Source organism: Ctenopharyngodon idella, chromosome 19 (assembly GCF_019924925.1).
Source record: "Ctenopharyngodon idella isolate HZGC_01 chromosome 19, HZGC01, whole genome shotgun sequence".
Taxonomy (NCBI): domain Eukaryota; kingdom Metazoa; phylum Chordata; class Actinopteri; order Cypriniformes; family Xenocyprididae; genus Ctenopharyngodon; species Ctenopharyngodon idella.
The window spans coordinates 17,947,203-17,957,443 of record NC_067238.1 but is presented as its reverse complement, the minus strand read 5'-3'; positions in this window follow the sequence as shown (position 1 = coordinate 17,957,443).

The window sequence follows — 10,241 nt, the reverse complement described above, 5'->3', positions numbered from 1 at the left end:
GCTGCAACAATGGAGAATATGAGGAAAATAATGAACATTCAAGCATGAAAACCTGTTCTAGTAGAGCTCAAAAACCACATCAGGATCATTTTATATATATACTCTGACACTCTTACTCATATACTCTTCAAAAGGACTTATCAAAATCATTTGACAGCCCTAGAAGTCCACTCCCTGGATGCTGCACATACTGCTGAATCCGGGATGTGAGGATTGAGACACACCCTTTGACTCCCATCCATCCGTTTCTCGCCCTCCCTTCTTTATATTCTCAGCCAAATGGCTCTTTGCATTCAAAGAGTGAAGCTGATGGGAAATCTTGAGCACTGCTCAAGTACTGGCTGAAATCAATCACCTGTTTCACATTCAGGGGGAATTTTAAGAGGGCCGGGAAAAACCGACAGCCGGCTGAAAAATCCAGCGCTGCCGCTTGTGCTTCCGTCGCAGCGTCTCCCCTGTCAGCGGCGCTCCCCGAACGAGCCCCTGAAATAAATGAAAGCAGTTCCACTCTGCTGACTGTTGCTGCCTCTATTCCCAGGCTTGATTTAGTGCCACTTTTTTCTTAATGGACTGTTTGTGAGCCTGGCTTCAGACCCGCACGAACCCACCAATCACGACACGCTCGCCACCGCTGCAACAGGAAAGGTTCTGCTGACCTCGGAGACGCTTCACGACGGCAGCTAAACACGCAGCGTTTGTTAACGGTCTGTACCACAGGGGAACGTTATTAGCATGAAATGACACGTATGATTATTGTTCTTTTGTTTCCGCTCTCTTCTGCTGCTGGCTCCTTCTCAAACTACTGATTACAGTGACTTCTAACAGTGCAGTCGTGCGGTGTAGCGGTTAACGCGAGGGTTGGTAACTGGATGGTTGCTGGTTTGATTCCTGCAAGCAGAAAATGGTCGACTTGAACTCTTACTATGACAACTAATGTCTGTCCTTTTTTATTTCTCCTTTTTAGTCAAAGAACTGATAAAAAAGTGTAAATGTTCAGCTTGAATGCAATGTAATCATTTGGATAAAAGGGTCTGCCAAATGTTGCCAGCTAGATGATACATAAACAAGAACTCAGTTAAGTCTGATTTAGATTTGAATAAGCAATACAGACTTTAATCTATTCAGTATTTTTAACATGCATTATGATTGCTTTTTCTCATATGAATCTTCAAAAAAAAAAAAAAAAAAAAAAACTTCTTCAAACGGTGTTTCATCCTTTAAAACATTCATCACATGTCCTGGAATAAATATCTGATCATGGCCTTGATCAGCCTTCAAAAGGATTCTGGTATTATGTGTGATGGTGTGGATGTTTGATATTGTGTGTGATGGTATAATGACTTTTTGACTTTTTGGAGAAAAAGATGGAAAGGGGCTACAACAAGCTTCTTCCTGGGTTAGTGACATCACTAACCCTAAAATTTACATAAACCCCGCCCCCGAGAACACACAACAAAGGGGGCGGGGCCATGTTGGGCTGCTTTAGAGAAGAGGAAGAGTTGTTGTAGTAGAGTGTTGTTGTCATGCCGTCATTTTACACCGGACTGCTTCACAAATGAGGGTTAATTCAACGAAAAAAGATTAACATGACGGCACATGCTAGTCGATGAGTTGAATCAACTCCACAGCAACTACATAAATTTATCCACTAACCATTCAGAAACGTCCAGTTTCATTCTAAAAGTTGTAACTTCTTCCTGAGTCTCTCCATCAGTGTCGACTCCAGTTTGAACAATGTAAGGCTGAACACCGTTACTGACAATCCTCATTTTGGCTGCGTGAGATTCTCCAGCTTTGTTATTGTTGAGCAACCGAAGCGCGAGCTGTTAAAGCTCCGCCCTCTTCTGGGCCAGGAGCAGCAGCTTATTTGCATTTAAAGGGACACACACAAAAACGGCATGTTTTTGCTCACACCCAAATACGGGCAAATTTGACAAGCTATAATAAATGATCTGTGGGGTATTTTGAGCTGAAACTTCACAGACACATTCTGGGACACCAGAGACTTATATTACATCTTGTGAAAGGGGCATTATAGATCTTTAAAAAGCACAAATCAATGCTTAAATTGCATTAAAAACAACACCACCACCGCCAAACGTTGACCCAAAAAAAGTTACCCTAATTGAAGAATCACATATTCATGTTCTAGTGTTCCTCCTGGCATGTGTTATCGCTTCAGCCATTGATTTGTATCCTTTGGTAATTGCCATTAACACAACAACTGCTCTTTCTTGTAAGTCTCTTTGGCTGTTAAGGGGCTGCCAAAAACACAAACGTAAATGTAAATAAAATTCAATTAGCATCTAGCTCCAGCATGTACCGCGGTTCTCAGTGTTTACTCTGGTAAGCGGCTCCAGTCTGGGTGGCTGCCAGTGCTGCTTAATTGCACAGGGATCGTTTTGAGTAATTAGGCAATCGGAATATCCACTAGTTTTAAATAAGGCAAAGAACTAATCTCAGCCGCCAGCCAGCGCTCTGACAGAGGAGATGTCGGATCACTAGACTCCCTCGAGTGCCGCTTTAAAGGCCTGTCACCGAGAACTGTTTGTTTTGAACGATGTGCATCTTACAGCCTCACACGTTATCAGGTAACGCATGAGACCGCTGGTTTGGTTGTGACACACATTCACAGGCTTATTCAAACATCTCACGATCTCTTCCGTCTGCAAGCTAACATGGTTTAGTCTCCTCTGTGGATCGAATATTTCCAGATATCAAACCCTGAGGGAATCGATGGCATCTTTCCATATGTCTATTTAGATACTTGTGGGATTCACTAAGAATGAATTGAGTCTGCTTGATAGTGTTTCTTTTAAAGGAAATTCAGTTGAAACCAGGCGACAAATAGTGCAACGTTAAAGGTAACAGTCAAATAATGCTGATCTTCCTGAAAAATAAGTCTACTTTACATGCAGAGGAGACGTGTATGTGCTGAAAAGACTGGCAAGGTCTTCATTTAAATAGTCACGTTAAAGTTTGCAAAATTGATGCAAGCGTTTAGTGAATTCACCTGTGTCTGTATAAATAAATGAATAAATAAAATACCTTAAAAATAAATAAAACACCCTAAATAAATTAATAAATAAAATATTAAATAAAATAAATAAAATACCTATAAATACATAAAAAATTAATATCTTAAAATTAATTAATTTATTAATTAAAATACAGTAGAATAAATAAAAATCTTAAAATAGATCAATAAAATACCTTAAAAGGAATTAATAAAAAAATAATAATCTTAAAATAATAAATAATTAAAATGACTAAAACTAATAAATAAAATACCTTAAAAAATAATTAAAAAACCTTAAATAAATAAAATACCTTAAAAACACATTATTATATTAAATAAATACAATAAATTAAGATAAATAAATGAAGTAATATAGCTTTAAATAAATAAACAAACAAATAAAAATACTGTAAAATAAATAAAATACCTTAATAAATAAATAAAATACATTAAAATAAATAAATGAAATAAAATACATTAAAATAAATAAATAATCATTATATAAAATACATACCTTAAAATTAATAAATAAAAAAACCTTAAAATAATAAATAATTAAAATAACTTAAATAAATAAATAGATAAAAGAAAATACCTTAAAAATAAAGAACATACCTTAAAATAAATAAATGAAATAAAATACCTTTAAATAAATAAATAAATAAACAAGCATTATAAAAATAAATAGACAGATAAATAAAACATCATTATCCTGAGGGAAATTAAGGTCTTTCCATATGTCTGTTTAGATTAAGCGATTGACCAAGAATGAAGTGAGCTTGATAGTGTTTCTTTTAAAGGAAATTCAGTTGAAACCAGGTGGTAAATAGTGCAACGTTAACCGTGCCAGTCAAATAATGCTGATTTTCCTAGAGGCCTTGGCACTGAAAAGAATGACAAGGTCTTAATTTAAATACTCAAATTAAAGCTACCACTCGCAAAAGTGATGCAAAAGTTTTCTTGCCAGTGACCGAAATGCTATTTTTTAAACAACAAAGCTTATATGGTCACAACCCCCCCAGCTCATCCGTGTTGAAGGGTTTGTTTGGATAGTTCAGATTAGCATGTGTGCGTTAAAATGCTGAACTGCATGAATAACCTCACAAACGAAACCCCGGCGCGCTGTGCTAACAGTGAAAATCTCCGTGATGTAAATATGAGAGACACGTGACCTGCGCTCAGAGCAAACAGTTGACACGCATGCTAATAGCTAATTATGAACTATGGGGATTTATTTACCTGGAAAAGCTATTAGCCTCCCAAGACCTCCATAGCCATCATCACCAAATTAACTTCCCTGTACAGCTTGAGGGAGGAAGAGCGAGACGGAGAGAGAAAGATCCTGTTGAAAAAAGAAAAGGAAAAAAACAAGAGCAGTTTGGACCGGTTTAAATTACAAGATGGACTTAAAGCTGCAGTGTGTCATTTCTGCTCCACGAGCGACACCAAACCTGTTATCTGTTTGTTTCAGTGGCCCGAACTAGAAATAAATACATAAATAAAATACCTTAATATAAATAAATATTGTGATATAAATTAATAATAATACCCACTAGTAAAAATATATCAAAAATATCAAAATTGTCTGAATAATTTTTGGTTTGACTGTGTGTGTATATATATATATATATATATATATATATATATATATATATATATATATATATATACATATACATATACATATACATACACACACACACACGTTAATAAATACATAAATAAGTAGAAATACCTTCAAATAAATTACCTTAATATTAATTGATTAATAAATAAATACATTTACAAAATACCTTATATATAAATAAAATACTATAATATAATAAAATACCTTAATATAAATAAATAAATAAATAAATAAAATGTATAAAAAATAAAAATAAATAAATGTATAAATAAATGTATAAAAATAAAATAAATGTACAAAAATGAATAAATAAATAAACAAATGCATGAATAAATGCATAAATAAAATACCTTACTATAAATAAATATTGTGATATAAATTAATAATACACACACGTTAATAAGTAAATAAATACTTTAAAATAACTTACCTTAATATGAATTAATTAATTAATAAATAAATAAATACATTTCTTTAATATAAATAAATCAAGTAAATAAATAAACAGATGTATAAATAAATAAATAAATGCATAAACAAACAGATAAATAAATAAATGCACAAACAAATAGATAAATAAATAAATAAATGCATAAATCAATGAATAGGTCAATGTATAAATTAATATATGCATACATAAATCAATCAAAGCATAAATAAATAAATGTATAAAAATAATAAATAAATAAATAAATTCATTCATTCATTCATTCTTTCATTTAGATTTCATTTACCAATGTGTGGGGTTTGTGGTTAATCAACCTATTTTGTCCAAACAATGGAAGACAGAAAAACTAATTTAAAAAAAATCAATTACCATAATCATTATAAAAAATAATTACTTATGCTAGTTGTGAAGAAACTACACACTGCAACTTCAACTGGTTTTAGTTCAGCAGTGTTGGTCTGTTAGTGGCACACTGTAAAACTGCAGGTCACAAGTAAAATCAGCATAAAAGCACCCAAAACACACATTAAAGTGGTAAGAAGAAGGAATAAATCATTCGATAATGAAAAATCTGTCATCTTTTACTCACCCTTATGTCACTCCAAACCTGTAGGAGTTACTTTCTTCTGTAGAACACAAAAGAAGAAAATTAACAAGAGTAGTATAGTATGCTACATTGTCACATGACCTCATTACATTGTTTAATTATCATCTGAGAAATGAAAAAGGTTATTTGGCATTTTTCAAGGTCAAGTTGAGTGCATTGCACTGTCGGATACAGTATCTCATGCAGTGCGCTTTGGTTGTATACAAAAATTTTCACACAGGATGGGCGATCTTTTGGTGTGAACTATCCCTTTAACTGGTTCTTCAAGGTGGTCACCAGTTGAACTAGCTGGTCTTTGTTAGGATTTTTTCAGCACTAGAGAGAAGGGAAAAAAGCGAATGATGGAGAGAGAAATTTCAAGAGCGATAAAGAGATAGAAAGAGATCGAGCGGCGCTGAGGGAATGGGCTCTTTGAGGCATGACTGCTTCAGGTAGCTGAAGGTGTCAACCGGGCTGAAGCAAGTCCAGACAGGGCCATTATCTCTGATCCCTCCTGACCGAGCGCAGATCCACGGAGGGAGAATTTAACCCACCGTGGTGATTTCATTTCTCTACGTGACTGATTATTTCCCTGACTGAACAGTCCTGTCAAAAGTCCTTTGGTGCTATAGCGGACATATTAAGAAGATCGATTTCCACCGGATGCCCGAGGCGCCAGACCTCAGGACCACTTAACACCTGCGTGTGAGCGGACGCGCCGCGTTTTACCTGTAACCTTGATGTCAAGCTGGAAGTAAGGCTATTTGGAAACAAGAGCGCAGCATGAGGAGGCTTTGATTTAGATCCTTTAACTTTCACCTGCTATCTTGGATTATTGTGAAGTGTGCTGCACTCCAAAAAAAAAAAAAAAAAAAAAGTATTAATGTCTTGAACACAATAGTAACACACAAATCACACACTCATCCACCCTTTTCCCACCACATACAGTACACACTCAAGGTTGGATCCAGCTGATTGCATTTGATTTTTCAAATACAGTTGTGGATGTGACAGATAAAAGAGTGTGATGCACTTCTGTGCCGCTCTGTGCCCGTATCAGCGCTTAAAAAATACTGCGTGTAAATATTTGATGCTGCTGCAGCTCATTCTGGGTTCTTCTGGAGAGTTCAGTTCTCTGTGTGCGCTTCAGTTGTGACGCCGCGGCCCGAGCACTCCACGCTAAAAGCTACAAGTTACAGAAAGACAAATACAAGGAAATGGCTTATGAATTAGAAATCATATACCATGTGCAGTAAAAGCACATGTCTCGTCATCAGCTCAGATTGTGTTTTTATGTGGCATTCAGAGCAAATGCTCATAAACAGCTGTGTGACACGTCCTCTCAACACATGTGGATTAACAACGACATTCAGACACACTTAAACGGACGGATGGACGGACAGATGGATAGACAGACGGACGGATGAACAGACGGACATGGAAAGATAGACGGACGGATAGATAGATGACGGATAGATAAATAGATGGATAGATAGACAGACAGACAGACAGACAGACAGACAGATAGATAGATAGATAGATAGATAGATAGATAGATAGATAGATAGATAGATAGATAGATAGATAGATAGATAGATAGATAGACAGACAGAAAGATAGACAGACAGACAGACAGACAGATGGACGGATGGACAGAAAGATAGACAGACGGTCGGAAAGGCAGGCAGACGGATAGATAGACAGACGGAAGGACATGCAAAGAGACGGACGGACGGACAGACAGACAGACAGACAGACAGACAGACAGACAGACAGACAGATAGATAGATAGATAGATAGACGGACGACAGAAAGATAGATGGACGGACGGAAAAATAGACAGATGGACGGATAGACAGACGGACAGATGGACAGATAGATAGACAGACAGATAGATAGACAGACAGAAGGACAAACGGAAAGATAGACAGAGGGACGGATAGACAGACAGACAGACAGAAGGACGGAAAGATGGACAGACGGACAGATAGATAGACGGACAGACAGACAGACGGACGGAAAAATAGACAGACAGACGGAAAGGCAGGAGGACGGATAGATAGACAGATGGACGGACGGACGGACTTGCAAAGATAGACGGATGGATAGATAGACGGATAGATAGACAGATGATAGACAGACAGACAGACAGACAGACAGACAGTTGGACAAACAGACAGACAGAAAAATAGACAGACGGACAGACAGAAAGATAGACGGATGGACGGAAAAATAGACAGACGGACGGATAGACAGATGGACAGACGGACGGATGGATAGACAGACAGACGGAAGGATAGATAGATAGACAGACAGATGAACAGATGGACAGATAGAGACAGACAAATCTTTTCCACTACGTTATTCTTCTGTCTGTGTTTATTTCATCTGCTGTAATTTCTTTATTTCCCTCCAGGGTTTAATAAAGTTTGATCTTTTCTTCTCTGACATCCTCACATAACAATCCTTTACGACTTAAATAGAGCATTAAAACATGCAACATACACGCAAAGATCTGCCTCACATTTCATCAGCACAGGAGAGGTTATCGGCTCCCGCTTCCCAAAATAATGGAGTATCGCGGCGAGCCGTGCCTGTTTTCGAGGGGAGATTCATGAACGTGTTTGCTTTACTGCAGCCAGAGGCCTCAGGGACGCGTCGCTCTGACAGAGACAAAGTGACAGACGAGTGAAGAGGACGCTGGGAACAGAGGGAGGGTTTGCGGGGACTCGTGTAGTGTCAGATCAACGGCTCTGTGATCAACGGCAGGCCCTCGGACCCCTCACCCGTCCCGCGCTCGGGTACGTGCAGACGCTTGGTCAAGAAACAGCATGATCAACTTCCACACTAAAGCCCTCCGGAAACGGCAGACGAAGCCAAGTGGAACGAGAGACATTTACGCTGTTTGGACAGAGCCGGGGGAGATTCGTCCTCCCAGGTGCTTGATACTGTGTGTTTTTCACTCTAAACTGAAGGATTTTTCTCTCACAGTGACAAAGCTGTTCCAGTCATCGCCCGAGGACCTGGTCTTACATGACATGGCCTCTTTTCTTTCTCTCACCATCAGTTTCCAACCGGTTTTCAATATGCTGTTTCTTCCTACATCCTCCCAACTCTCATTTTTTCTTTGCCAGTTAACTATTAACCGTCATGTATTCACTATAGGCAAAAAGTACGGCTCACACTATCAGAATGTATCATTTTAAATGGCAAATCACATGTTCTCTGAAACAGATTACACTACAATAAAGGAAAAATGAATTAGAATAATGGCCTGGCAGTTTCCAAAAACACAACAAAAAAAAAATAGAATAAAACGTAAATAGATTCTGTGATTACAATTTTTACATGTTCAATAAACGATTAATTTCACTTGCAACGAGGATAACTATACTTCAACAAAATATATTGAATTGCAATTGCAATGAAGATAATGCATAATGGGTTTGAAAGGCTTATAAACATTCAAACTTTAAAGATTTCAAACCAATGAATAAAGTGAAAACTATAAAATATATACAAAAAAAAAAAACATTGCAAATGCAATTGAACTTCATACAAGTTCACGCGTGTCTTTGATATCAGATGTGATTCCATCAGAGATCTCTACAAACTGTCAAGGTGCAACTGTGGAAACCCAACTCATTATGTAGAAAACGCTCACGCTCCCTCCAGTCTACCGGAGTATGTTGATTTACCTTTATTAGCTGATAATTCTGATTATGTTCAAGATGGACACGTTTCTACCATAGCTCTCCTTAGAGAAAACCTAGTGATCAGGTATTTTCAATCTCATCTGAAGTGAGCAGTGTTAGGGGTAATGCATTACAAGTAACATGCATAATGTAATCAGATTACTTTTTGATGTAAGGAGTAAAGTAATGCATTATAAGTAACGTGCATTACGTAATCAGATGACTTTTTTGGTGTTACAAGTAATGCACTACAAGTAACTTGTATTACATCATCAGATTACTATTTTAATGTAACAAGTAAAGTAATGCATCACAAGTAACATGCATTACGTAATCAGATTACTTTCTGATGTAAGGAGTTAAGTAACATTACAAGTAACGTGCATTACGTAATCAGATGACTTTTTTGGTGTTACAAGTAATGCACTACAAGTAACTTGTATTACATCATCAGATTACTATTTTAATGTAACAAGTAAAGTAATGCATCACAAGTAACATGCATTACGTAATCAGATTACTTTCTGATGTAAGGAGTTAAGTAACATTACAAGTAACGTGCATTACGTAATCAGATGACTTTTTTGGTGTTACAAGTAATGCACTACAAGTAACTTGTATTACATCATCAGATTACTATTTTAATGTAACAAGTAAAGTAATGCATCACAAGTAACATGCATTACGTAATCAGATTACTTTCTGATGTAAGGAGTTAAGTAACATTACAAGTAACATGCATTACGTAATCAGATTACTTTTTGATGTAAGGAGTAAAGTAACGCATTACAAGTAATGTGCATTACGTAATCAAATTACTTTTTGCTTTTTGATGTAGCAAGTAACGTAATGCATTACAAGTAACA